The sequence below is a fragment of the Bos javanicus genome, chromosome 4 (assembly GCF_032452875.1).
Source record: "Bos javanicus breed banteng chromosome 4, ARS-OSU_banteng_1.0, whole genome shotgun sequence".
In the NCBI taxonomy this organism is placed as follows: Eukaryota; Metazoa; Chordata; class Mammalia; order Artiodactyla; family Bovidae; genus Bos; species Bos javanicus.
The window spans coordinates 94,025,877-94,051,748 of record NC_083871.1 but is presented as its reverse complement, the minus strand read 5'-3'; the positions used below and the strand labels follow the sequence as shown (position 1 = coordinate 94,051,748).

Here is a 25,872-nt window from a genome sequence, read left to right as displayed (position 1 = left end):
AGAACAGCAAATGCAAAGACGCTGAGATAGGAGCATGTTTGATGTGATCAAGAAACAGCAAAATGGCCCATAAACCTGAAGTATCCTAAGCTAGGGGAGAAGCAGCAGTGAGATTAGCCAGGGTCAGGCTTGTGGGACCTTGAAGGCTACATAAGATCTTTGGATTTTACTCTGAATGAGATGGGAAATGTTTAAAGGTTTTGAGCAAGGGTAAAGATGTAAACTGATTTTCTGGGCTGGTATTTGAAAGTAGACTGAAGGGAGGAAAGGGTGGAACCAGGAAGTCCAATTATAAGGTTTCTGCAAGATGAGCATGGCTTGGACCAGGATAGCAGCATCAGAGGTGATAAGAAGTAGTTAAGATTCTGCATGTTTTGAGGATACAGCTGTCAGGATTTCCTGACAATTGGGATGCAGGGTAGAGTAAAAGAGGGTAGTCTAAAAAAAATGATCCCAAGGTTTTTGGTTTGAGCAACCGGAAGAACTTAATAGCTATTTACTGAGATGGGAATGAATGTCAGAGGAACAACTGAGATGTTCATTATATATCCACAGGAAACTGTGGAGTGGCATGTTGTGAACTGGAGGCTTAAGTGTGCTATTTTTTAAACTGCTTTTAGGTGCTTTTAAATGTTCTTTAACATTTATTTTTGCTCCTTTTTGGAAGAATATAATTAAGAACTGCACTTGCATTCTTAAAAATACTGAGGTAAACATTTATTATTTGGGTTCATTCATTTCTGGACAAATCGGCTATAAAAGTGCCACTATTACCCTTTCTAAGGTAACAATATAACACTAGGTCACAATTACTTATCTATCAGATTTCTGTCAAATAGTTTTCTTTATGGATGTCAAAACAGTCTATCAAAACAGGATAAGTAACAATGTTGGAGAGATTCAAGGATATACTCTACAAATTACTATATGAATAGTCTTTCTTTCTTCTTCTTTTTTTTCTTTCTTTCCCTGATAGCTGTAGTGTAAGCAAAGAGAAGCCAGAACTTGGAATCAGTAATGCCTGGTTTGATTTCTAGCTGCATAACCTTGGAATCAAATCCTAAAATCTCTATGAGCTTCTGTTTGATCATCTGCAAAACTGACAAGGATGATGCCTACCTCATAGGGTAGTAACGGTAATAATAGCTAACACTTACTGAGGCCTTAACTATATGCTAGGTACTTTTCTAAGGACTTTTTTTTACATATATAATGACATTATAATGTATTATATAATCCTCATGACCCTAGGATCACTGTCATGATGAAGTGAGGCACAATGAGGTTAAGTAATTGTTCTAAAGCAAATAGTAAATGATAGAAACAAAATTCAAGGTTTGTCAGTGTGCATAATAGTGCTTTACGATTAATAAAACATGTTCATATCTTGTTTTTAAAGGTAGGTATAACACAGTATTGGGCTTTGCCAGTGGCTCAGCAATGAAGAATCCATCTGCAATGTAGGAGAGGCAGGAGACGCTGGTTTGATCTGGGGTCAGGAAGATTCCCCTGGAGAAGGGAATGGCAACCCACTCCAGTGTTCCTGCCTGGAAAATTCCATGGACAGAGGAGCATGGCTGCCAGGCTACAGTCCGTGGGGCCACAAAGTCAGACACGACTAAGCACACACACAACACAGCATGAGACAGAACAATGTGAAACTGCTTCAAGATCCAAAACATCAGCAATTTCATATGGTTCAACCAAAATTATTATGCTATAGCCACTTTAAAAAATGAAATGTGAAAATATTTTTAACTGTCAAGCACTAGGGAAGGTATCATTTTTAAGCAGCAATAAATAGATCCTCACTAAGAATTAACACAGTTGTGAAAATGAAAGTGGTATGAAAGGGAACAGACAGTAAATATGACCCTAGTGGTTGAGTCACTAAATTGTGTCCGACTCTTGCAACTGGATGCCTGTATTTACATTCAAATTGCAATCAATGATTATAGTCAGTCAGAAGTCCGTTATATATCCAGCCCAGGTTTCCCCTGCAGCCTTGGTATGTTTGAGGGTTAACTGTCTGAAAGATATGGGGACAATCTCAAGCTGACACAATTTTCCCCTTGGAATATTTATCTTTTTATTCAACCCATTAGAAAGTAAACTCATGGGGGCAAAGATTTTTCTGTTTTATTCATTCAGTGTTATCCCCAGCACCTAAAACTGTTCAAGGCTCCCAATAATTACTCAAATTTGTTTACTGAATGAATGAGAAATCAGAACCTCCTAAATTGGACAGTAACATATGAAATACATTTTAAGACAAAGATAAAGAATACTCAAGAGATTTTGTATAAATAAATAACAATAAAGAAACCTTTCTAAATAGCAAAATAATGGTCCCTACCATAAATACTTCAGTGTCAGACATCTAAATCTAAATAGTATCTATTCAAAAATAAAAATCTCCATATTTACATAATCCATTAAAACAAATTATATATTGAATTCCTTCCAAAATTAAAACTAGAATAGCATATAATCAAAGTTTTAAAATCTTAGAATCCTAGATGAGGAAAGAAAGAGAAAAGTAAAAAAGCACATATGTTTCAAGAATAAAATTTGCAAAGTGGTTGAATATAAAATTAAAATGACTTCACTTCAAACTGGGAATAACATTTCCATTTTAGAATTTGTTTAACCTGTACAAGATATGCCTAAAGTTAAAAGACAAGGGAGAAATGCTATCCTAAGTTTCTAAAGAAATACAAGCTACTTAAAAAACATTTACACTATATTTCCTGCTCAAAAAAAAATCACCAAATTTTTCCATGACTACAGAAATGTTGCATCTGTTTAGAAGAAGTTATTTGAAAAATGACAGAACACTGTACAAAAAAAGTAATAACCATTCTATAAGAATAAAAAAATAAATATTTTTCTCACTACCAATTTCTCAACGTGATCTTTGATAAAATTTTAAGAAACGAAAGGGGGAAGGGACCATCACATGTAATTTACCAGATACATTTATTAGCAACCGCTTAGTCCTGGCCACAATAGACACCCTGCAGCTGCCTGTCAAACCACCAAAAGCTGCTTGTCACCCACCTTCCTAGGCGCTTAGAACTAAGCTCACTTGGGTCAAAACAATTCAACTTACTGCTTTTCTCATCAGTAGTAATATACTGGAATAAAAGTATAATTCTGTCTGCCAAGATTCTGTTCTTAAGAACAGTCTTGTAACTATTAAAGGGGACACTAAATTAGAGCTATTGCCTAAAACAAAAGGGTTATCTGTATCTATAGCTTCACTGGGATAATACTTCTGAGGTTATGATGTATAATCTAACCAGAGGAAAGAGAAGCAACTGGAAAAAAATAAATATCACAATCCCCAAAAAGAGTTAATAAAGAGTTAACTGCTGGAAAAAATGAGTATACCAGTAATAAGATGTAAATAAAAGTAGGTTCATACTTTAGAACAGATTCCACATGTTGTGCAACAAGGAATATTCCTCTGACTTAGATTAGTTACAGATCACTGGTCAGAGAAATATTACAGAAGTATTAAAGGATTGAAGTAGACTGACAGGCACTGACACAGAAAAATGTCCACAATAAACTGCTGTAAACTGGAAAAACAAATAAACAAACAAAACAAACGGACAACAAAAACAAAAAAACCAGGGTAAAAAATCTGCAGAATGAATGTGGTCTCATTTGAAAAACAAAAGTTACAGATATGATTATGGAAAAACAAAAGAATCTAGAAAGGTACATTGAAGCTGTCAAGAATGCTTTTCCGCTGTGCACAATGGAACCATGAAGACTTTTTACAGATTTTTTTCTCCTTTTATGTAGTTACTTTTACAATGGGGGGATGGTGAGTGGGGAGTTAATCCCAGATCTGGGACAGAAAAGACAAACAGCATGATAAGCCCCTCTCCCCCTTCAGTGAATGAAAAATCTGAAGGTGACCCCTAAGCTCATGGAATCAAAGAGACTCATATATAGACCATCAAAACTGCCCAATGTCCTCTGAGAACTTTCTTTAAACAGAATCCAATGTAGAACTTCAAAATGTAAGACAAAAGTAGAACACTTCCTATTGAGAAGGAGCTGGGGAATGCTGACAGCATAGGTATTCATCCCCCTCACCTCCTGCAGTACCCTCTGAGGCTCCTTAGGACTCCACAGAGGACAAGTGAACACTCCCTGATTATTCAAATCTCCCATCATGCAGTTGGGAAACTAAGACCCCAAAATCAGCCTCCTGTTAAGACCTCTGCCTTAGGGATTGGCCCCAGGGTCATGTTATATACTAGGCACGATAGCCACAGTCCTTGGGACTTGCAAGCTTTTCAAACGCACACAGAAAAGTTTAGAGAAAGCTGAAAACACAGAAGAATTGGCTTCAAAATACCAAAAGAATGAATAATCGAAATTAATAAATGTCAAAGAAAAATAGCTATAAAGCTTCTTAATGTTCAACATGATTCAGGCACACTACAGTTTCCTAGGGGCTCTGCAAATGTTTATGTCTTTCTATTGTTTGAGGTTCATGTTTAGCTATACATATTCATCAAAGAAACACAAGATGGCATGTGAAACTGAGAAAGACAAGTGGGGGAAAAAAGGCAACAATTGTTTTGGAAACTGAAAAGAAACAGAAAAGATATGTTAATCAAATAAGTGGATAACTAGAGATGCAAGAAATAGGAAAGTCTGCACTTGAAGGGTAAAATCAAATTCCAAAAAACTCAAACAGCCTAAACGAATGAGTAAAATCTCACAGGATAAATTAACAAGCATAAACATAATATTCTGAACTTTGGCTTAAAAAACCCCATTGCAGAAGAACACAGGATGATGAATACTTGTGTCATCATCACAGAAAAAAACAAAACAAAAAAACTCAAGGGAGTGCTGATTCACACTAAATTTAGTATGGAAATAAGAATCATGACAAGCATCATATGCAGACTATGGATATTGAAAGGTGCTTTCTGCATCAGCTTGATCACACTTGTATTTAGTGCTGGGCACTTTTTTTTTTAGGAAAACATATTTTTATTCTTATACTTTGATTAGAAGAAAATGAACAGTAATCTTAAGGTAGGTGTGAAAGAATATTCTACCTGCACGTCACCCTCCCTTCCCTTACCACTCAATATTCACAACTGTCTCTAAAGTCAGGAATCATATTTTTTTGGGGGGGATTATGTTTTTAAATTGTCATTTTGGGAGCATTTTTATCACCTCAAGATCAAATTTCAGAACTGGACATTTCCCATTGTCATTGTACTGTGAGCACTTTACTTTTTAAAGATGTTAAAAATTAAAGTACATTGGGACTGTGAAAAAGTCAATTATTATAAGGAATAGTTGAAAAAAATGGAGAGGTCTAAACCTAGAAAAGAAAGGGCTTTACCGAAAATGACCTCTCATTTAATATTAAAGAATTATTAAGAGGAATTATAAATATTATGTGACCTCAGTAAGAACAAATTGGCAAGAAGTTAAGGTAGGTAAGGCAGAATTCCTGCAAACAGACCATTCTTCTCACAGCTCTGTGAAGACAGAGCTGGTTGTTGCTAGGAAGCAATGAGCTCTCCCATCAACAGGCATCCTCCTGCAAAGCAAAGACAACCACTGGGGGGCACTGGAGAGGTGGCTTGCACCTATCCTAACAAACTAGCATGCAGAAAGTAAGGAGCAAACCAAAACAACTCCAAGATTCTGCACCAGGAGATTTTCAATCATGAGGTCCAAAATGTGTATTAGGAAGACTGTCTCAGGTGAACTGGATACATACCCAGATAAGATCTGATACAGTCCTATCGATACACAATTCTGCTGCAGTTTGGGGAATGTACAAATGTACACACAAACAGAATTATATCGTTATATAGATCTTTAACTAGAGGTCTGGTCCTCTTTAAGAACTCTAACAGTGGGGCTTCCCTGGTGGTTCAGCAGGTAAAGAATCTGCCTGCAATGCAAGAGACTAGGGTCTGGTCCCTAGGTAGGAAGATCCTCTGTAGGAGAGCATGGCAACCCATTCCAGTATTTTCGCCTAGAAAATCCCATGGACAGAAGAGGAACCTGGTGGGCTACAGTCCATAGGGTCACAAAGAGTCGGACATGACTGAAGCGACTTAGCACACACTCATGTCTTTCTTGGCTTTGACTCATTCCTTTTTAGTGCTAAATAATATCCAACTGCATGGAGGTACCCGTTATCAATTCTTTCTTTCATGGGTCGTGCCTTTGGTGTATCTAAAAAGTCATCACCATACTCAAGGTCATCTAAATTTCTCTGATGTTATCTTCCAGGAGTTTCATAGTTTTGTGTTTCACACTTAGGTCTATGATGCATTTTGAGTTAATTTGCATAAAGAGTATGAAGTCTGTGTCTATATTCATTTTTTGGCTGGTAGATATCCAGGTGTTCCAGCACCATTTGTTGAAGAGACAACCTTTGCTCCATTGTATTGCCTTTGCTCCTTTGTCAAAGATCAGTTGACTATATTTATAGGAATCTATTTTGGGGCCCTCTGTTCTGTTTCATAATCCATTTGTCTGTTGTTTCACCAATACTGCATTGCCTTGTTTACTACACTTTATAGTGGGTCTTCGGAGAAGGCAATGGCACCCCACTCCAGTACTCCTGCCTGGAAACTCCCATGGACGGAGGAGCCTGGTGGGCTGCAGTCCATGGGGTCGCTAGGAGTCGGACACGACTGAGCGACTTCACTTTGACTTTTCACTTTCATGCACTGGAGAAGGAAATGGCAACCCGCTCCAGTGTTCTTGCCTGGAGAATCCCAGGGACGGGGGAGCCTGGTGGGCTGCCGTCTATGGGGTCGCACAGAGCGACTGAAGCGACTTAGCAGCAGCAGCAACATAGTGGGTCTTGAAGTCAGGCAGTGTTGGTCCTCTTAACTTGGTTCTTCTTTAACAATGGATTAGCTGTTCTGGGTCTTCTGCCTCTCCATATAAACTTTAGAATCAGTTTGTTGATGTCCATAAAATAACTTGCTGGGATCTTAATTGGGACTGCACTGAATCTACAGATTAAGAGGGGAAGAACTGACATCTTAACACTATTGAGCCTTCCTATCCATTAATATCTATTTTAGCTCTTCTTTCATTACAGCTTTGTAGTTTTCCTCATATAGATCTTGAACATATATTAGATGCATACCTACATATTTCATTTTCATTTTAATCAATAAGTTAAAACCAGAAAAGTACTTAATATTTAAAGAGGTATCATTTATCTGCTAAGTTTATTACAAAAATTTCAGAGTTTTAAATTTTGAAAAGATGTTAATACTATCTAACTCTTCCCAGATGCAACTTATACAGTGTTTCCACACTAAGAAATACACCATCAATAATTGATATAGATAGCAAATTTACTAGGCATATGTGGAATACCTGGTCTATGCGGAACATCTAATATGGAAAGCTCGTTTTCTTTTTCAACTAAAAAAGGATTACAGCCCTTATGTGGCTATTTTGCAGTTTTATGTAATCCATAAAACTGTATCCCATTCATATTAAAATGTACCCAGAAAATGCATAAATGTAAGTGGGAAGCAGGGTAATCAAAGGGAACTGTGGTATCTCTGGATAACAGGGCTACAAAATTTTCATCTTTATATTTTATTTTCAAAATTCTCTTCAAAGATTATATACTACTTTTATATGTCACTGAATCAAATATTATACAGCATGTAAAATGAGTAACCTATAACTACATGCATCAATCTCATGTAAGTTTAAAAACATACAAAACAATATTATCTTTCCTATGGATAAAACACATAAAGGTAAAGTTGTTGTTTTTTTTTTTTAATGAAGGGGAATGATAAACATCAAATTCAGAATAATAGTCACAGATGGAAAGGGAAAGAATGGGGAAAGAATGGCCAGGAGGCTTCAATATCATCTAAGATATTTTATTTTTTAAGCTGGATAGAAGATATATGGTATTCATTATATTGTTCTATATCCTTATTTATGCCTTTAGTATTTTAAAAAATTTAAAGGTGGTAGCTACAGAAGTCATATCAAAGTAGTAAGTAGTACTTAACCTTCATTGCAAACTACTTAACTGGGATATGGTACTACAGGAGTAACAGTTACAAATGTATCTTTTATAAGTGAGAAAATTCTCTGGAAAATTTAAAGTAGGAGTCCTAAAAGTAGGTTTTAATGTGTATATTTACAAGCAAATAACAATCTGAAACCTGTATTCCATAAAAGATCTATAGCAACCACTCCCATTGGTGCCTTGCACACAGAGCTCAAAATTAAATCTGTTCAGGAAATGTAATACATAAATTATCTTTAATTTGTAATACATGGATTATTTTTAATTTGACTTTATTTTACATTTCCACTTACAACTCTGAAAACAGACTTTTTACATTGGTTAGTTTTAAAACAGAATTTGGTCTTTTAAGGATGTCATAAAAATAAAGTTAATCTTATTTTTATGACAGCCTTAAAAGGTGACTGGTAGTTTCCAGTTTGGTGATTTTAAATGGTTTCTAACCAGGACATGGCACCTACGACAAGAAGCACACATAAATGACTCTCAAATAGTAACTCACCCCTGTACTAGCTGAATCCTCTCTTACTGTTCAATAGGCATGATGATGACCAAAGTTTAGCTAGTGCCTACCTTATCCAACTTTTTGGTAGTATTCACTCTAAACAGAAGTAATGACTTTCCAAAGACTAAAGGACAAAAACTTACAATATGTTTAAAGGAGACTCAGGAACTTTTAACATGAAACAAAAAAGTGTGTGGTTTTGATGGTTAGAAATGCCTTACCTCTTATAATCTTTATTTGAACTAGGAGTGAGAAGTTTTTTAAAAGTAGGGATTGGGGGTGGGAGCAGAGAAAGACCTGGGATGGTTAGAACTAACACTGTTCCTTCCCATTTCAAATCCCAATTTACTGCCCATTCCTATATCCTAGCCCTAAACTAGAAAACCTGTAACAAACTAATCACTTCAAAACAAGAGAAGTACTATTTAACAAATTTTGAGATTATCAAAACTTAGCTAGATGAACTTAAGCTTCTACACTTAAAAGAGGGTATAAAAAAGGCTATATCACACCGTCTTATCACCCAATTTCTTGCCCCAAAATACACAGTAGGGTATTCATTGGACATATTTCCTTAGAGAGGAAAATGACTACCAGGGTACGCAGTTTATTTAGACCACGGATTTTTAGTCACTATTCTTCATAAAAAGTGATTTGTTTTTAACATTCACCTTCAATAACTCTTTTTGAAGACTTTACTAGATCAAGCACAAGCTGTGACCTATTGAAATTTAAATGAGATGTTTGCTTGTCAGATCAGATCTATCTTGAGGATTCTTTCTTAGACCACGACAAATTTAAAGACTCAAAAAGTAGAAGACTTTAACAGATACCTAACAAGGCTCAAAGTTGGCTTTGTAGGAACTTGTACATGTATATCCTTTTCCTGTGCATTCCTGAAATCAGTTAATTCTAATTTCAACATCACCTTATATTCAGGTATTTCATCATTTGCATTTACCAAGTATATTATCATCCACATTCCATTTGTTCACCCTGTTCTCACCAATGTCTATGGGAAAGCTGCCTGATCAAGCCTGCTTGGATGGATGGAGGCAGCTACATAAATTTACTCATCAAGTTTTGTCCTGTTTAAATGTCATCAAATCACATTCACTAAACAAATATCTTTTGAGCACCTTTTCTGTGTAAAATCCTGGACCAGAAACTGAAGGGGGACGTGTGGGATGATTGGTTCAACCTTGAAATAGCTTACAGCAGCAGTTCTCAAAGTGAACCTTAGAAACCTGGGGATCCCTGGGTCAAACTACTTTCATAATAGCTAAGACATTCTTTGTCTTTTCTCACTGTGCTTATATTTGCACTTAGAATGCAAAAGCAATGGTAGGGTAAAACTACTCGCAATCTCAGCACAATTTAAGGCAGTGGCACTGAACGGTACTGGTTGTCATTATATTCTTCACCCTCATGTACTCTTGATAAAAGAATCAACTTCACTATTTAAGAATGTCTTCATGAAGGAGTAAAAATTATTTTATTAAATCTTCACCCTTGAATTCATGTCTTTTTACTATTCTGTATAATCAAAATTATACATGAAATTAATAAGGCTTCCCTGATAGCTCAATTGGTAAAGAATCCGCCTGCAATGCAGGAGACTCCGGTTCAATCTCTGGGTTGGGAAGATCCCCTGGAGAAGGGAAAGGCTACCCACTCCAGTATTCTGGCCTGGAGAATTCCATGGACTGTACAGTCCATGGGGTCACAAAGAGTCAGACACAACTGAGCGACTTTCACTTTCATACATGAAATTAAGATGCTTGCTCCTTGGAAAAGAAGCTACGACAAACCTAGACAGAATATTAAAAAGCAGAGACATTACTTTACCAACAAAGGTCCATCTAGTCAAAGCTATGCTTTTTTCAATAGTCATGTATGGATGTGAAAGTTGGACTATAAAGAAAGCTGAGCACTGAAGAACTGATGTTTTTGAACTATGGTGTTGGAGAAGACTTTTGAGAGTCCCTTGGACTGCAAGGAGATTCAACCAGTCCATCCTAAAGGAAATCAGTCCTGAATATTCATTGGAAGATGCTGAAGCTGAAGCACCAATACTTTGGCCACCTGATATGAAGAACTGACTCACTGGAAAAGACCCTGATGCTGGCAAAGACTGAGGGCAGGAAGAGAATGGGATGACAGAGGATGAGATGGTTGGATAGCATCACCAACTTGATGGATATGAGTTTGAGCAAGCTCGGGGAGTTGGTGATGGACAGGGAAGCCAAGCGTGCTGCAGTCCATGGGGCCGGACATGACTGAGCAACTGAATGGAACTGATAATCAAAAAGTATAGAGTACTTCTGTATTCAGAAGTATGATGGTTATTTCAAAAAATTTTAGCCTTTTTTTGCCAAGGAATACCATTTTTACTTGAAAGAGTGGCTAACAAACTATGTGGCTATTCAGACCTGGGTAACTGACAGACATTTTTCCAAAAATGAACAAAGTGAGCCCATCACTTCAAGCAACTGAGAGCATTTGTTGTCAATGATAAAACTGGGTATTTCAAGTGATAATTAGAACTTTGGAAAACTTGTATCCACCACAGGGATGATTTCCCATTACTTAAAAGCCTTTTCTGATGAGATCAGTGGTAGGGTTCATGAATGTGACTTTTATGCCAACATTCGGAAGATCTGCATAAAAACCATGCATGGGTTAAAAGATCCAAAGTGCATGACAACCAATATATTTTAATGTAACAAAGCATAGATAGATGTGCTTTCAGATTCTGCATTGCAATTAACCTTGAAGAAATTAACATTGCTGAATTTTAGTATAATATCAAAGAGTATCATCTACAATAATCTGAAAATGCTCTTAAAATACTTTCCCCTTTTCCAACTACATATTTAGTATGAGGCTAGATCTTCTTCTACTTTAACAGAAGTTGTAACATACTGCAGCAGACTGAGTGTGAAAGTAGACAGGAGTATCCAGAGGTCTTCTATCCAGCCAGACAGAAAAGAGATTTGCAAAAACTGTAAAATATTCTTCTCACTAAATTTCTGTTTTGGAAAACATGGTTTTTTTAATTACAATGTTTCACTTATTTTAACATGTATTGGGTATGTTATTATTTTTAAATTAATAAACATGTTTTAATTTCTAATATAATAAGTATCATAAGTTACAACCCATATAAACAAAAGCTCTTGAGTTCTCAATGACTACTAAGAACCACTGGCTTACACTGTAACAAAAAAGGGAGGGGAAAAAACCCCAAGTACAATAAACCAAGGTAGAATGTCCAACAGATGAATGGATAAAGATGTGGTGTTATTTAATGGAGTACTGCTCAGCCATAAAAAAGAATGAAATAATACCATCTGCAGCAATATGCATGGACCTATAGATTACTGTGCCACGTGAAGTAAGTTAGACAAATATCATATGATATTGATTGTATGTGGAATCTGAAAAATGACACAACTGAACTCACTCACAAAACAGACTCACAGGCTTAGAAAACAAAATTATGGTTACCAAATGGGAAAGGCGGGGGAGAGGATGAATTAAAAGCTTGGGATTGACACACACACACACTGAATATAAAATAGTACTCAATACTCTGTAATAACCTATATGGGAAAAGAATCTTAAAAAGAAGAGATATATGTATAAATAAACTACTTTGCTATACATGAGATGAATACAGCACTGTAAATCGACTATACTCCAATATTTAAAAAAAAAAAAAAAAGGCTCACAGTGACTTACACTGTAACAAGAGGGAAAAAACCCATAGGTAATAACTCAAGGTAGACTACTACAGCTACCACAACCCTTCTATTTTGGAATTTTCCAGCTCTCAACTAGACCTATACTATCTACCTGGCTCCTGAAATAATTTCACCCTGCTGTCAATATAATAAAAATAAGTAATTCATTTAGCAAGCATGAAAAGGCCTCAAGCACTACCAAGATAATATGTTAAACCAATTTGAATTGATGAGCTTTTCTTTAGTCATTTTCTAAGTAAGTGGCCTGAATTAAAACTGGTTTTAATTCCCTGGTATAAACTTAGCCTATAGAGAGAATTCTTTCACAAAGAACTATATAATATACAACACTCTTGGAAATGCATCCCACACAATCAAATCAGTGATGGGAAGCTGTAGAATCTAGTCTCCTGCTTCTCAACAATAGGGTATAGAAAAGAAAAAGAAAAAAAAAAAATCTAGAAATCCTACACTTGGGCTGCTGAGGATGAAAATACAAAACATGGCATTCAAAAACATATTAGTTGTGTCAGGCACTGTGCTTGGTGGTGAATACCAACATGATGTCTATTTTCATAAAGCTTACAATCTGGTGGGAGGGACAGACATATACCAAGTAATAAACCAACAAATGTAAAATGACATATACAGACATACATGGTGAAGAAAAAGTACAAAATAAGGGAAATGTGTAAAACTTCCCTGAGGAAATGAATAAAATTTTTAAGATTTTACCAGAGAGAAGAAAGGAAAAAGGTTTCCAGGCAGAAGGAAGAGCAATGGGAAGGCCTAATGGGGAGGGCAGCACGTCTGACATGACATGAGCTCAAAAGGCGGCACAGCCCCAGCAAGGAGCTCCGTCTTCATCCTAAATGGGGACATGACCAAACTTGTGTATTTGGAAAAGTTCGATTAACTCTATCTGCAATGAGGAGAATGGACTAGTGTTCAGCCAGTGTGGATGCACTGTTAAGTTACAGGTTATAGGTTAAGTTATAGGTTAACTTATAGTTAAGTTATAGGTTATCGCAACAGTCCAGAAAAGAAACTACTCAAATGGAAGTGGTAATGGTAGAAATGAAGAGGACAATTTGAGCTTATTTAGAAAATTAAACACGATCTGACAATATGAAAAGACCAGGTTTCTGTTCTGAGAAAATAGATGAAATAGTGATACCCTTCACTGAGGTAAGTAAGAATGGAACAGGGCCAAGTTTGAAAAGGGCATCTCATTTTGGGATGAAGTATATCTGAGGTACCCAAGAGATGTCAATTAGGCCACTGGATATAGAGTTCTTACACTCTGCAGGTAGGCCAAATCTGAGCATACATATTTATATGGAACAGTTGCATATTATTTTATCTTTTAGGGAAAACAATTATTGTCATAAAATAATCACTGTTCTTTAAGAAATAGAATTTCAAAACTGTGCTAGCCTAAAAGATAAGAACCACTACCTTACCAAAGGCCCTAAATTAATACTAGCCAAAGATTACCTCAGAGAAGGCAATGGCAACCCACTCCAGTTCTCTTGCCTGGAAAATCCCATGGACGGAGGAGCCTGGTAGGCTGCAATCCACGGGGTCTCGAAGAGTCGGACACGACTGAGCGACTTCACTTTCACTTTTCACTTTCATGCATTGGAGAAGGAAATGGCAACCCGCTCCAGTGTTCTTGCCTGGAGTGTTCTTGCCTGGAGAATCCCAGGGACGGGAGAGCCTGGTGGGCTGCTGTCTGTGGATCGCACAGGGTCGGACACGACTGAAGCGACTTAGCAGCAGCAGTAGCAGCAGCAAAGATTACCTATTTAAAGTACACTGGATATATACCACTCATCTAGCTACAAAATGGATCTCTTTGGCATGAAAACAACACATCTCGGTGGATTCCCAAGCTAGAATTAGCTGCTACTCTCACATCTTTCGGACACAAACACCAGAAAAAAAAAAAGTTTGAGGCAAAAAGTCTGTACTTATTCCCAGATTGTCCACCTACTCCTATGTCTGAAAGATACTGATTTAACCATCTTAATTGTCAAGTATAAATGATAAAGTTTTTCTCCTAGAAGTTTCTAATTTTCAAAGTAGAAGGGAAAAGAATGAACAAATCAGACTTTTTTCCTTCCAGCGTATACTTCCATAGGCTTTACACTATACTTCGATGAAAACTGACTAGACAACTTTAGGTATTAATTGTGATAACTAAGGAATAAACACAAAGGACAAACAAACCATCTTCCAGAAAGACTAAAGCAGAACTAACAGGAGTAGGCAAGAAAATTGGGTTATATTACTAACTTTTCTAAAGAGACTCCACTGCACAAAATCTTTAAGAAAGGTGAGAAAAAGCCAGTATTATTTACATGAAACTAGAATTATATACATCACATACTTATTTGAGACAGAGCATGGATTAGACTACAAAGCATTTTATAAACACAGATATTTATATTTTACGTACATAAAATCTTTTGAACCTTCCACAGATAATGCTTTTTTGAAAAAATAAGCATTTTTAACACTTCTGTATTAAATGATTGCTGCTACTAATACCAACTTATTCTCAATGGGAATATAACAACTTAGAAGGTCTCAGGACAAAACAAAAGACTAGCAACATTGACACAAACCAGAAACTATCCTATAAATAGGAATCCTGGCTCAGGAACTGTGAGGACAGAGTGGAGAAAAAGCAAGTTAATATGTGAATGAAATTGAGGTTAACCCAGGATTTACCTTTCATTCTTCATTAAGTAAGCTTTCACAGGCAAGCCCTTCCATTCTTACTCCAAGTTACCCTTACCTCAGCAAAACCATACAGAGCATGAAACAGGCAGTAAGCATTCCTGGACAAATTTGTATTTTGACAGAAACTTTCAATGTTTTTCATATTTCATTGAAATGGATTTAATAACTGTTCCATTAAGAATGTCCCAAGGCAAAATCAACAAATCAAACATCCTTAGACATTTCTGGTTCAAGACAGTATACAGAGTCCTATTTCATATTATCATACAGTACATACAAGCAGTGTGAGTGCACATGCAACATACATGTATATTTAGAGAATATCTAAACCAAATAATTAAAAACACTGTTAAATATCTATGTAAACAATTGTAAACTGTTTATTTACAATTTTAAAATTTTTTCTCTTTGCTACAATGAACATATTTACACACTTTTTACAAGAAGAAAATATATTTATTAACATATCGTAACACAACTCAGAAATAATTTTAGAAGGAACTTTTTATTTAGTGAGAAACTTTACCATTTCTGTACTCTTCATTTTTCAAATGGGGAAATAGGCCTAGTGAGAATAATTGACTTGTGCGCCCAAAATCTGTTAGCGACTCCCTACGGCGGTAATTATATTATGGCCATAATCATACTTTTTATTTTTTCTAATTATAAAAATGAATGCTTTTTCATTATGAGCATATATGCTCATAAACCAAAGATAACCACTGATTTGGCTGCTTCATTTCTTTTCTAAAAATTTTCACTACAAAAATTATACATTTTCAATGTAGAGAAACTTTCAAAATAGAGAGATTAAAAATTAAGGAAGACAAAAATGTTAACAATCAATCACATAATTGGTGATACTGGAATTATTTCTTCAAATTTAGTTTCTAAATTCAGTTTAGGGTCAAAAGACCTTAAGGGTAGCTCAGATGGTAAAGCACCTGCCTGCAATGCAGGAGACCCAGGTTTAATGCCTGGGTCGGGAAGATCCCATGGCGGAGGAAATGGCAACCCCGCTCCGGTATTCTTGCCTGGAGAATTTCATGGACAGAGGAACATGTCAGGCTACAGTCCATGGGGTTGCAGAGAGCTGGACACGACTGAGGGAGTAACACACACATGATGGTGTTTGTATGGAGCAAACTGACTCTTTCATTTGTGATTATTATGTGAAAGATCTACTACTGAAAATTTTATTTAACAATTGTTTAATGAGACAAAGGGCTTCCCTGATAGTTCAGTTGGTAAAGAATCCACCTGCAATGCAGGAGACCCCAGCTCAATTCCTGGGTCGGGAAGATCCGCTAGAGAAGGGATAGGCTACCCACTCCAGTATTCTTGGGCTTCCCTGGTGCCTCAGCTGGTAAAGAATCCACCTGCAATGTGGGAGACCTGGGTCTGATCCCTGGGTTGGGAAGATCCCCTGAAGAAGGGAAAGGCTACTCACTCCAGTATTCTGACCTGGAGAATTCCATGGACTACGGGACAAAGAGTCGGACACAACTTGAGCGACTTTCATTTTCAAAGACAATCCACAAACACAAGCCCAACTGCAAGCTGCATAACACAAATTTTCTTAAGATTATCCAACATGTTTACTCATGTAATTCTTACATTTACCGATATTTTTACAGGGTATCCTATACAACTGCCAGCTGGCATTAATTACAGAAAAAAACATGAATTATAAGCAAATATATTTACAAAAACAAGCAAATCAAGCTCACAAATTACTGAACCATCATTAGCAAGACAATTTTTACCTGATTCTTTTAAAATGTTTACCTTCTACATATTTTATAATGCACATAAATATATTAGTACAATAACAGGAATACCATCTATAAATAAATGTTTTTCAGAATGTGTGCTCAAAACTTACTTGTAAGGGTGACAACAAAAGTTAGAGATCACTGACTAGAATCCAGGGCCTAGCTGACAAAATTGCCCCCTAATCTAATTAGGATCCAAAGATTAGAAGAAGAAAGTAAAAATGATCAATTATCTAAAATTCAGAATTAAATATTTTGGGAGTCAAGTAAAGTTCTAGTATGAAACATTATTAAATAATCTGCTTAAATTTCTGCATTTTATCAATGATTTATGAAACATGGACACTAGCAATTTGTTACCATTGTATCTTAGATCTTAAAACATTCCTAAATTGTCATATTTTATACAGACTCTATAAAACAAGCCAATGGTATTTTCATTTCACAGTTAGAAAAATTAAGCAAGCAGAGAATAAATGTCTTGTCCCAGATCACCAGATTGATACGTGTACATTGTAGAAGTTTTCTATGGACTTCCCTGGTGGCTCAGATAGTAAAGAATATATTTATATGTGTACTTTAGAAGTTTTCTAAAGTGCATATGAGCAACCTTACAAATGAATTTGACTTTGCTGTATGCCTGAGACTAACACAACGTTATAGATCAACTACTCCAATGTAAAATAAAAATTAAAATTTAAAAAGTGAGTTTGATTGTAACCTAATGAACTATTTAGCTTTCTTTCAAAACTCACTTTCTCTTTAAAACAATAGTAATTTGATCCTCCCACAAAGCCTATTGTATAGAGTGCATGAATAGTCATATACAGTACAAGTATAAATTCTGGAATATAAAAAAGCAAGGAATTCAGATGACTTGACAAAATTCTAAAGCTGGTTAAGCTTTGCTTTGGCATTCCTCCCACCTTCCTTCTGGCGCTCCTACTCTTCTCTCCGAAAGGTACCTTCCATCTTCCCAAGTTCCTCACCCCAAACACCTACTCAAAATTTCTTTCCCTTGCTTGATCTAGCCCAGTCAGGATAACTGATTTCAGCCAACTAACATAGCCAACATTTACATTACCAAGGGCCAAAACGGCCCTTAACTTTTCTGTGTCAAGAACCCCTTGAGAATCTTATAAAAGGACCCTCTTCGCAGAAAAATCACATAGGCCCACACAGTATTTTTCAAACAATTTCAAGACCCAGAATCTCATAGCCAAAATATATCCATGAACCCCAGAATTATAAAACTCAAGTTAAAAAGCCCTGTCTGTATCATATAAATATAAAACCTCGAAACCCTTCAAAAGGAATTTGTGTTTTAAGAGATGATAAGCTCAAAAATGCTACACTATATATACTCAAAGACATAAACTCTAATTGTTAAAATTTAAGTCATCTCCCCAAGTTTTTAATGCTGTAATTCTCCTGAATAGCAAGACCTATTTCTTTTTTTTTAAGACCTATTTCTAAACACTCATCATCCATTAATATTGTGTTTTAAGGCTCTACCTCTATATTCAATAAGACTCTGTAAATCTGTTTAATTATCATGATTCATGACAAAATAATACATACATACATACACATAAACATATTCTGATAAAATCCAGTTTTTGCCTCAAGGAGCTCTGCAGGATTCCCCACACTGCTATACCCTGTTAAAATTCCCTTAATCCCTATCCTCAGTTTCTTCAACACTATACCGTTTACCTTCTCTCTTCAGGCATTGGTTTTCAACTTCCCTTACAGGCCTCTGTTCTTCCACTTGACCTTTATATAGATGCTACCCAGGGCTGCCCTCAGTTCCTTCCTCACTCTTGATATTATACTCTTTGGCAGTTTTTACATCACATTATGCCCAAAATACAAAGATCCTAACAGACCCCTCCCTCATTTTCCCTTGATCTAAAGTCCAAATCATTAGGTACCTAACTTTACCTATTCAGCATTATATACTCCCTAGCATCATACATCATATCCTATTTACCTTCCTCCTCAAGCTCTGTTCTCCCTATACATTCCTTACTTTATTAAAGGCATCATCATTATACATTAACCAACTATAATCTTTAACTCCATGTTCTTCCTAATCAGGCCACAATCTCACCAACTTCATTTCCCAGTACTTCCCCAAGTACAGCAAAATCTACTTGGTGTTTCTCAAATCAGACTATCAATGCCCTTCCTCTAGACTCTTCTTTCTCATCAGTAAAGCAGCTACTCATCCTTCAAAGTCCTAATGGGTTGGCCAGGAAGTTCATTCAGGTCTTTAAGATGGTATAGAGAAGCCCAAACCAACTTTTTGGCTAAGCCAATACTTAAAACACCCACTACATGAAAAATCTTCCCTAACCTCGCTTAATCTCCCTGCATCACACTCATCCCTTCCCCCAGAATTCCATCCCTTCTTCTATAATCCCACACCACTCTTTCTTCATTTTAGTGCTCAACAAGTTGTATTATAGTTAGTTGAACCCTTATCTTTCTTCCCTATAGACAAAACCCATGATTTATTTGTTCCTCTTGCATCTAGAACATGTCCAGAATATAGTATATATTTAAATGTTACCTGGTGAATGAATGGCAAAACTCCAGAGTGAGGACACACTTAAGGTTATTTCCCAGTGGAAACGATGCCTCATTCTCTTTTGAACATAAATCAAATTAAGTCCCCTAGTTCCTAGCCACCAGTCAATCCTAAAGAAAATCAGTCCTGAATATTCACTGGAAGGACTGATGCTGAAGCTGACACTCCAATACTTTGGCCACCTGATGTGAAGAGCTGACTCATTAGAAGACCCTGATGCTGGGAAAGATTGAAAGTGGAAGGAGGAGGGGAAGACAGAGGATGAGATGGTTGGATGGCAAACTGATGCTATGGACATGAGTTTGAGTAGGCTCCAGGAGTTGGTGATGGACACAGAAGCTTGGCATGCTGCAGTCCATGGGGTCACAAAGAGTCGGACATGACTGAGTGACTGAACTGAGTCCTTAGCTCTCCACTTCAAGTCCACTGCTTAGTTTTTAAGCAATGTTTCATGGGGATATTTCTTCATTTCCTCTTGTCTTTTGTAGATTTAGCTGTCAGCCTAACCACATTAACATTCACTGGCAGCAATGAAACAGACTCTCCAAGTTCTAAAAAGCTAAGACTTTACAATTACCAACAGTAAATATAATCTCTTTTAAAAAATGGTCTTAACATTTAAGCACACAAAGTTCATTCTTCATGATTCTGAAAAAGGCTTGGCACAGTTTATCCAACAGGCACCATTGAAAAGTTCTGATGAAAATTTCCACTTAAACTGTCAGCCAAACTTTTCACATTTGTAACCACAGAGATCAGCATACATGAACAAATGTGAATACTATACTGATATACTTTACTGTCTGAACTACCAGGGAAGCTGATATACTAAATAATACACTGCAAACAGCAGACACCAAATCATGTATATCATCAAAATGCCCATACAGAAGTAGCTCTTTTAGCTTCTTTTAAAACTATATCTCCAAAATTTCAGTGATCATCCAATGAATAAAACCAGATTACCAGTTTCATCTACCTTTTCCCCTCTCCTCCCTACCCTCTCCCCCCCAACACACACACACACTCCTCCCTTACTAGGCATGGCTTCCTCAGAAATTATCTAATGGCTCAGAAACAGTTTGATAAGGAAGGTTATCAAGTTGGAATTCTGGAGAAGATTCCTTATGGTCGGTTTATTTTCTAAGTGACTGCTGTTGATAAAGTACAGACTGACCTCAAAGGATCACAATGTAGTAGCCTGCCTTCAATGCCCCCTGGTTTTGTTTTACCTTTTTTATGGGGGAGGGGCAGTCTTTTAAAAATATACTAGAATATCTTTATGAAGCTGTATTTCTGACTTTTCTTCAGTTCATATAAATGTTCACATTTTAGGACTAAAGACCACGTGATGAAACATTTTTGAAGGTTCAGTAATTAAACCGCTCTGAGCAGGATTGAAACATTTTAGCTTAATTATGAACCACACTGCAGGGGAAAAAAAAAAAATACATATATATACACTCCAAGTGAAGTCGCTCAGTTGCGTCTGACTCTTTGCGACTGCATGGACTGTAGCCCACCAGGCTCCTCCGTCCATGGGATTCTCCAGGCAAGAATACTGGAGTGGGTTGCCATTTCCTTCTCCAGGGGATCCTCCCAACCCAGGGATTGAACCCAGGTCTCCCACATTGCAGGCAGACGCTTTAACCTCTGAGCTACCAGGGAAGCCCGTATATATACTCCAAGGTATATATAATCCACTTAGCAATCATAAATTCTGTCCATTGTTTAAGTTTTCTCCATATTACATCAAAACAACTTCAGACAAAGCATTCTTGTTGCTCCAGGATTAAAAGTTTCCAATAGCTCAATGTGGTTATAATCGTCCGGAAACACCTGAAATTGATTTGTTTCACCTCCTTTACTCTTTCTCTTCCAGCCTGACCTCCTTAGTAAAATACTGATAGATAAAAGTACTACCTGAAAAGCCAAGAAAGTAGATAATCCACCAGGGAGTTAGGAAGAAACTATATGATACATAATGCTCAAAAGTTAACATGTATCCAGAGCCTAAAAAAATACTGATTGGACTTGGTCTAAATAAAATGTTTCTAAAATAAACTTAACAAGTGGGTTTCTTTTCCATTGCTGTTTTACTAAGTATTCATGAAAAATTATATCTGGGTAAGCTCAGGCTGAAAACACTGGCTTCAGCTCTCAAGGAAAATAAGAAAGAGCACAGAGAAAATGTACTTCAGTATAAAGCATTTTCTGAAATGCTTTGTATAAAACCAAAGATTGGTATTCTTCGGTAAGAATGATTTTCCAAATACTATATATATATATACACACACACACACAAACATATTAATAAACATCACACTTAGTCACCTATAAACATCTAAATTCAAATATCGAATTTCTTGTATTAATTACAGCCCTACAGAGAGTACGCAGAAACTCTTGAGATTAGACACTTCTGTGACTCAACAACCCAAAGAGCTCCCCCTCTACCCTCCACCTTTACAAAGGGGCACTGAGTGGATGAAAGAGCCCACTGCAACATGAAGGACTGAGCTTGCCTAAAGATATCTGACAGAAGCTGAATGTATGCAATAACTTCCGGTTCTCCAGAGACTGGGGGGTGTGCTTCTAAAGGCTGACAGTTTAGTCCTTCAAGAAACCAACATGCCTGTTCAAATACTTGTGGAAAAAAATTTAATTTCAATCATTATGCTCCTCATATTATCATCATTCCCCAACTAACACTGATTGAATGCCTTATTACATATAAGGAAAGAGGTATAAAAAATTTAACCCCAGACTACAAGGAGCTTAATTTCCCTTAAAAGTCACCCACTTCCTATCATTTCACATAAAATACTTCTTGAAGAAAGTCTGCTTGAACCTATGATGCAATGCAAACTCATATCCTAGGAATTTGGTCTTCAGCTACCTAACAAAATTAGAGATGGATACATTAATTGCGATTTAATTAAAAAAAAAAACCTACAATTTTGGGTTCCATTGGAATACACAAGAATTGGGAGGGAAACCTGAAATTCCTTCTCCTTTAATTCCCTCTACATCTAGACAAGGGCCCTCATTATCTCCTACACTTAGAGATATTTCCCTAAATCCAGGAGCTGAATTTGCTTAAAACATGGTTAAGAAAACTCCTGGCTTGGGAATAAGAAATCTTCTTTCTCCCTAAATGAGAATATGATTACAACTTCCAAGCAAAAAATCCTTTTCTTCATGTATGCTGAGTCTGAGATGGGGGGAGGAGGAAAGCGTGCACTGAAATCAAAGTATTTCAAATAACGATGAACCAAAAGAGAGTAAACAGTAATTCTTATCCTGATGGACCCCGTTGAAAGGCACATCTAACTCCTGTCCGAAGGGGGAAAAAAGGTCCTGCAAAAAAATTCTGCATGCAGTTTTGGACCCAAGTTAAGGTTAAGTATACTACATTACATTTGATAACTGCATGTTTGCTTCAGCGCTCATAAAATATGGAAATCTCACTTGGATGCACAGATAAGGGTTAGTCATATTTTCACTATGAAATAACACATCAAGAACTTTCAAACACAATTCTAGGGAGTCAGGCTACTACTAACTTATGGGAAGAAAAAAATCCTAGCATCTCCCAGCCCTCGTCCCCACCCTCCTTGAGTGAGGAACAATCCAGTAACTTACTGTTCAAGGCCAAAGGAAAAGGAATTTTTTTTTTAAACTGGGGGAAGGTGAAATGGGGAAAGGATCACTGTGACAGCAGATGATATCCTGCAACAAAAGGTGTGAGATGTGCATACCCATTCTCTTGCAGAGCACTGTCCAAGCTGACAGTCTCACTCACACTACCTTTCACGGTAAGAGTTTCCAATACCCTGTTTCTACACACTTAAGAAAATGTGAATTTTACTCTGACCACAGAAAGAGTCAAGCAAAACTGACATCAGCTCTAAAACAAGCAATTAATATATTCTAATCTAATGCTTAAAAAGGGATGGAGACCAGGCAACCGCTGGACAACTGGCTGGACCAGTTATCATTTGAAGCCTTAAAAATATTACAATTTTTTAACAACTTCAAGTTTTGATGGGCACAGTCAGATGGACCGTCGAAAGTTTAGAACCAACAGCAATGGCACAACAGGTGAGAGAGGAGGTGGACATCATGGCCCAGTTAAGTGGCTAACATGCAAGGGCAAACCCTTGAGTTCCCCGAAAGGCTGGGGTTGCGGGATAATACCCATGCACAAGGCCATCCAGAGCTCCTCTGTCTTCCCAGTGTCATAGGTTTGGTCCCTTCCCGGGTCGCGCCACTCCCCCTATCCCTCCCCCTGGGGACCAACACCCCAAGCACAGAAAGAACCCAGGCCCCTCCACCCGCAGCATCTTAGCTAGGGAAGAAAACACAATGTCGCTCCTTATTTCTGCGTACAAAAGGACTCCGCGCCCTCCTCCTTGAACTGCCGCCGCTGCCGCCTCCTAACTTGCAAGAAGGTGGGCAAAGCGCCATATTCCAGCATCCCCCAGTCTACCTGGGTAACAAGCCCACGCCACCCCGGCGGGAGGGAAGCTTCGGAGGTTGCCCGAAGAGCCAGCCTCCTCTCCCGCAGGAGACAGCGGCTCCCGCGCCCCGGCCCAGCCCGCCGCGCCGCGCCGCGCCGCCCGCGGACCAGAGCCGGGAAGGGCCGAGGAGGCAAGCTGGGAGCCGCCGCTCCGGTCCCGCGCAGCCCGCCCACCTCCCACTCCCAGGCCAGCGCGCTCTCCCGGGCCACCAGCTCCCGAACCCACGGGAAGGCAGGGCCGGGGCCCCGGGTTCCACGACGGAGACGAGGCCGCGGCCCCGAGAGCCTTAAGCGGCAGGGCAGGCCGGAACCCTGGGGCTCTCGGGAGGGCAGCGCCTCCCTCCCGAGCCCGCCAGGACGCCTGGGGCCTAGTGCGGCCTGCGCATCCTCGGGGTGGCGGTTTGACTGGGCCGGGCCGGGGCCCCCCGCCCGAGGCGGGCCGAATCCGGCGGGGGCCCAGGCCTGGAGCCGGGGGCGGCAGGGTGCTGGCTGCGGGGCGGGCCGGCCGGCCGGCGGGCGGGCGGCGTGTTGCGGCTGCGCCGGGGCTGAAATAGCTGGAGATTGCGCGGTAGGGCACTCACCTCAGAGCGGCTGCGCTACCGTGGGCCTGCGCCGTGGAGACTGCGACCGCGCCGGCTCCTCGCAGCCTCCTGCCACCAGCGGCAATGGCGAGCGCTGCCGCCTAAGCCGCCGCCGCCGCCGAGGAGGGGGAGGGGAGGGAGAGGAGGCACGCACGCGACGCACGGGCTCGGCTTCCCCGCCCGGCCGCCGCCATGATGGGGAGGTCGGCGCTACTTCGGCGGGGCATCCCGGAGGGGGCTTGGGCTCGGGCCTCCGCAGCCCCCAGAGTCTCCCTGCGTTCACATTTCCCTTCAGAGTTTTGGATCGGGCCGGAATCGCAGAGGCAACAGTAGTAAAGTCAAATGCGGACGCCCGGGGAAAGTAAGGCAGGCAACCCAAGATGGTTGCTAATCCGTAAATAGTCACATTTTTCGCCCCCCGAGTCCCGGGAATTAGGACCTCCCGAGTGTGCCTCGATCACCGGCTTGGGGCTTCCCCCGCCTTTTCCTTCCCGCTGCCTTGCCCGTCGCATCCTCACCCTGCCTTTGGAATGACCTTTGCTTCTCTATTCAAACCCTGCCGAACTATTTAAAAGCTAAAGTTTTTGTACCAAGCCATCTATAAATGTTTTCGCCCATTCATTCGTTTGGCAAACATTTCTAGAGGGCCTGTTCGTTGCCAAATATTTTTCTGGGCGCCCTGAAGATGTATTTACTTGTTAGGATAAAGGAAGTCCGCACTGTTAGCAACATAATCGATGAGTGGAGGCAGTCAGAAGAAATAGGGACCCCCCCAAGCAAGTAGAGAGAGCTCAAGAGTAGAAAAACTAATGTTAGGGACACCGGAGAGTGTTCTTTGTTTTTTAAATTGTGGTCTGGAGACTACCTGCATCGGGGTTATTCAGGCTAATTATTTAAATTCTGGGGTCCAAATGGTTTCTCCAGAATCTTAACTTCTTAGCCCAGGAACCCACATTTCTAACACCCCTCTCCATTCCTCCCCCACCCGTAAATACACATGGTTGTCAAGCACCATAGTTTAAGAACCAGTTGTTTTAGGGACTTAATAAACATCCCAAAGGGTATCAGGAAACAGTTTCACAAAATCCGGATACTTTTAATTTTCAGCAAGATTCCATTAATCTCAAAATGCAACGGTAACTAAAGACGAAATGTCTTTTTTATCCAGCATTTCTAATAGAGTGAGTGTCACCACCTACCACCTAGGTGTTCAAGCCAGAAACCTAGGAAAGATCCATTACTCCTTTCTCCCTCAAATGCCATTATCCAGTTAGATCTTTTGAAACAGTTGTTCCATCTCATTTTTTCCTTGGTCCAGGTGACTCGCA

The 25,872-nt window shown here is 38.7% G+C and overlaps 1 protein-coding gene across 5 annotated transcripts in view; it reads right to left on the bottom strand.

Moving 5' to 3' along the window:
• NRF1 (nuclear respiratory factor 1) overlaps positions 1–24,635 on the bottom strand; it is a 130,788-nt gene extending 106,153 nt beyond the window's left edge. For 3 of the 5 annotated variants that reach the window (XM_061414685.1, XM_061414689.1, XM_061414690.1), the window contains exon 1: positions 24,545–24,634. The gene's annotated coding sequence lies outside the window, so the exon portion shown is untranslated. Of the gene's footprint in view, positions 1–24,544 lie in introns of all 5 variants that reach the window. The other 2 variants (XM_061414686.1, XM_061414688.1) reach the window with 2 other exon arrangements.
• Positions 24,636–25,872: the final 1,237 nt, after the last annotated feature.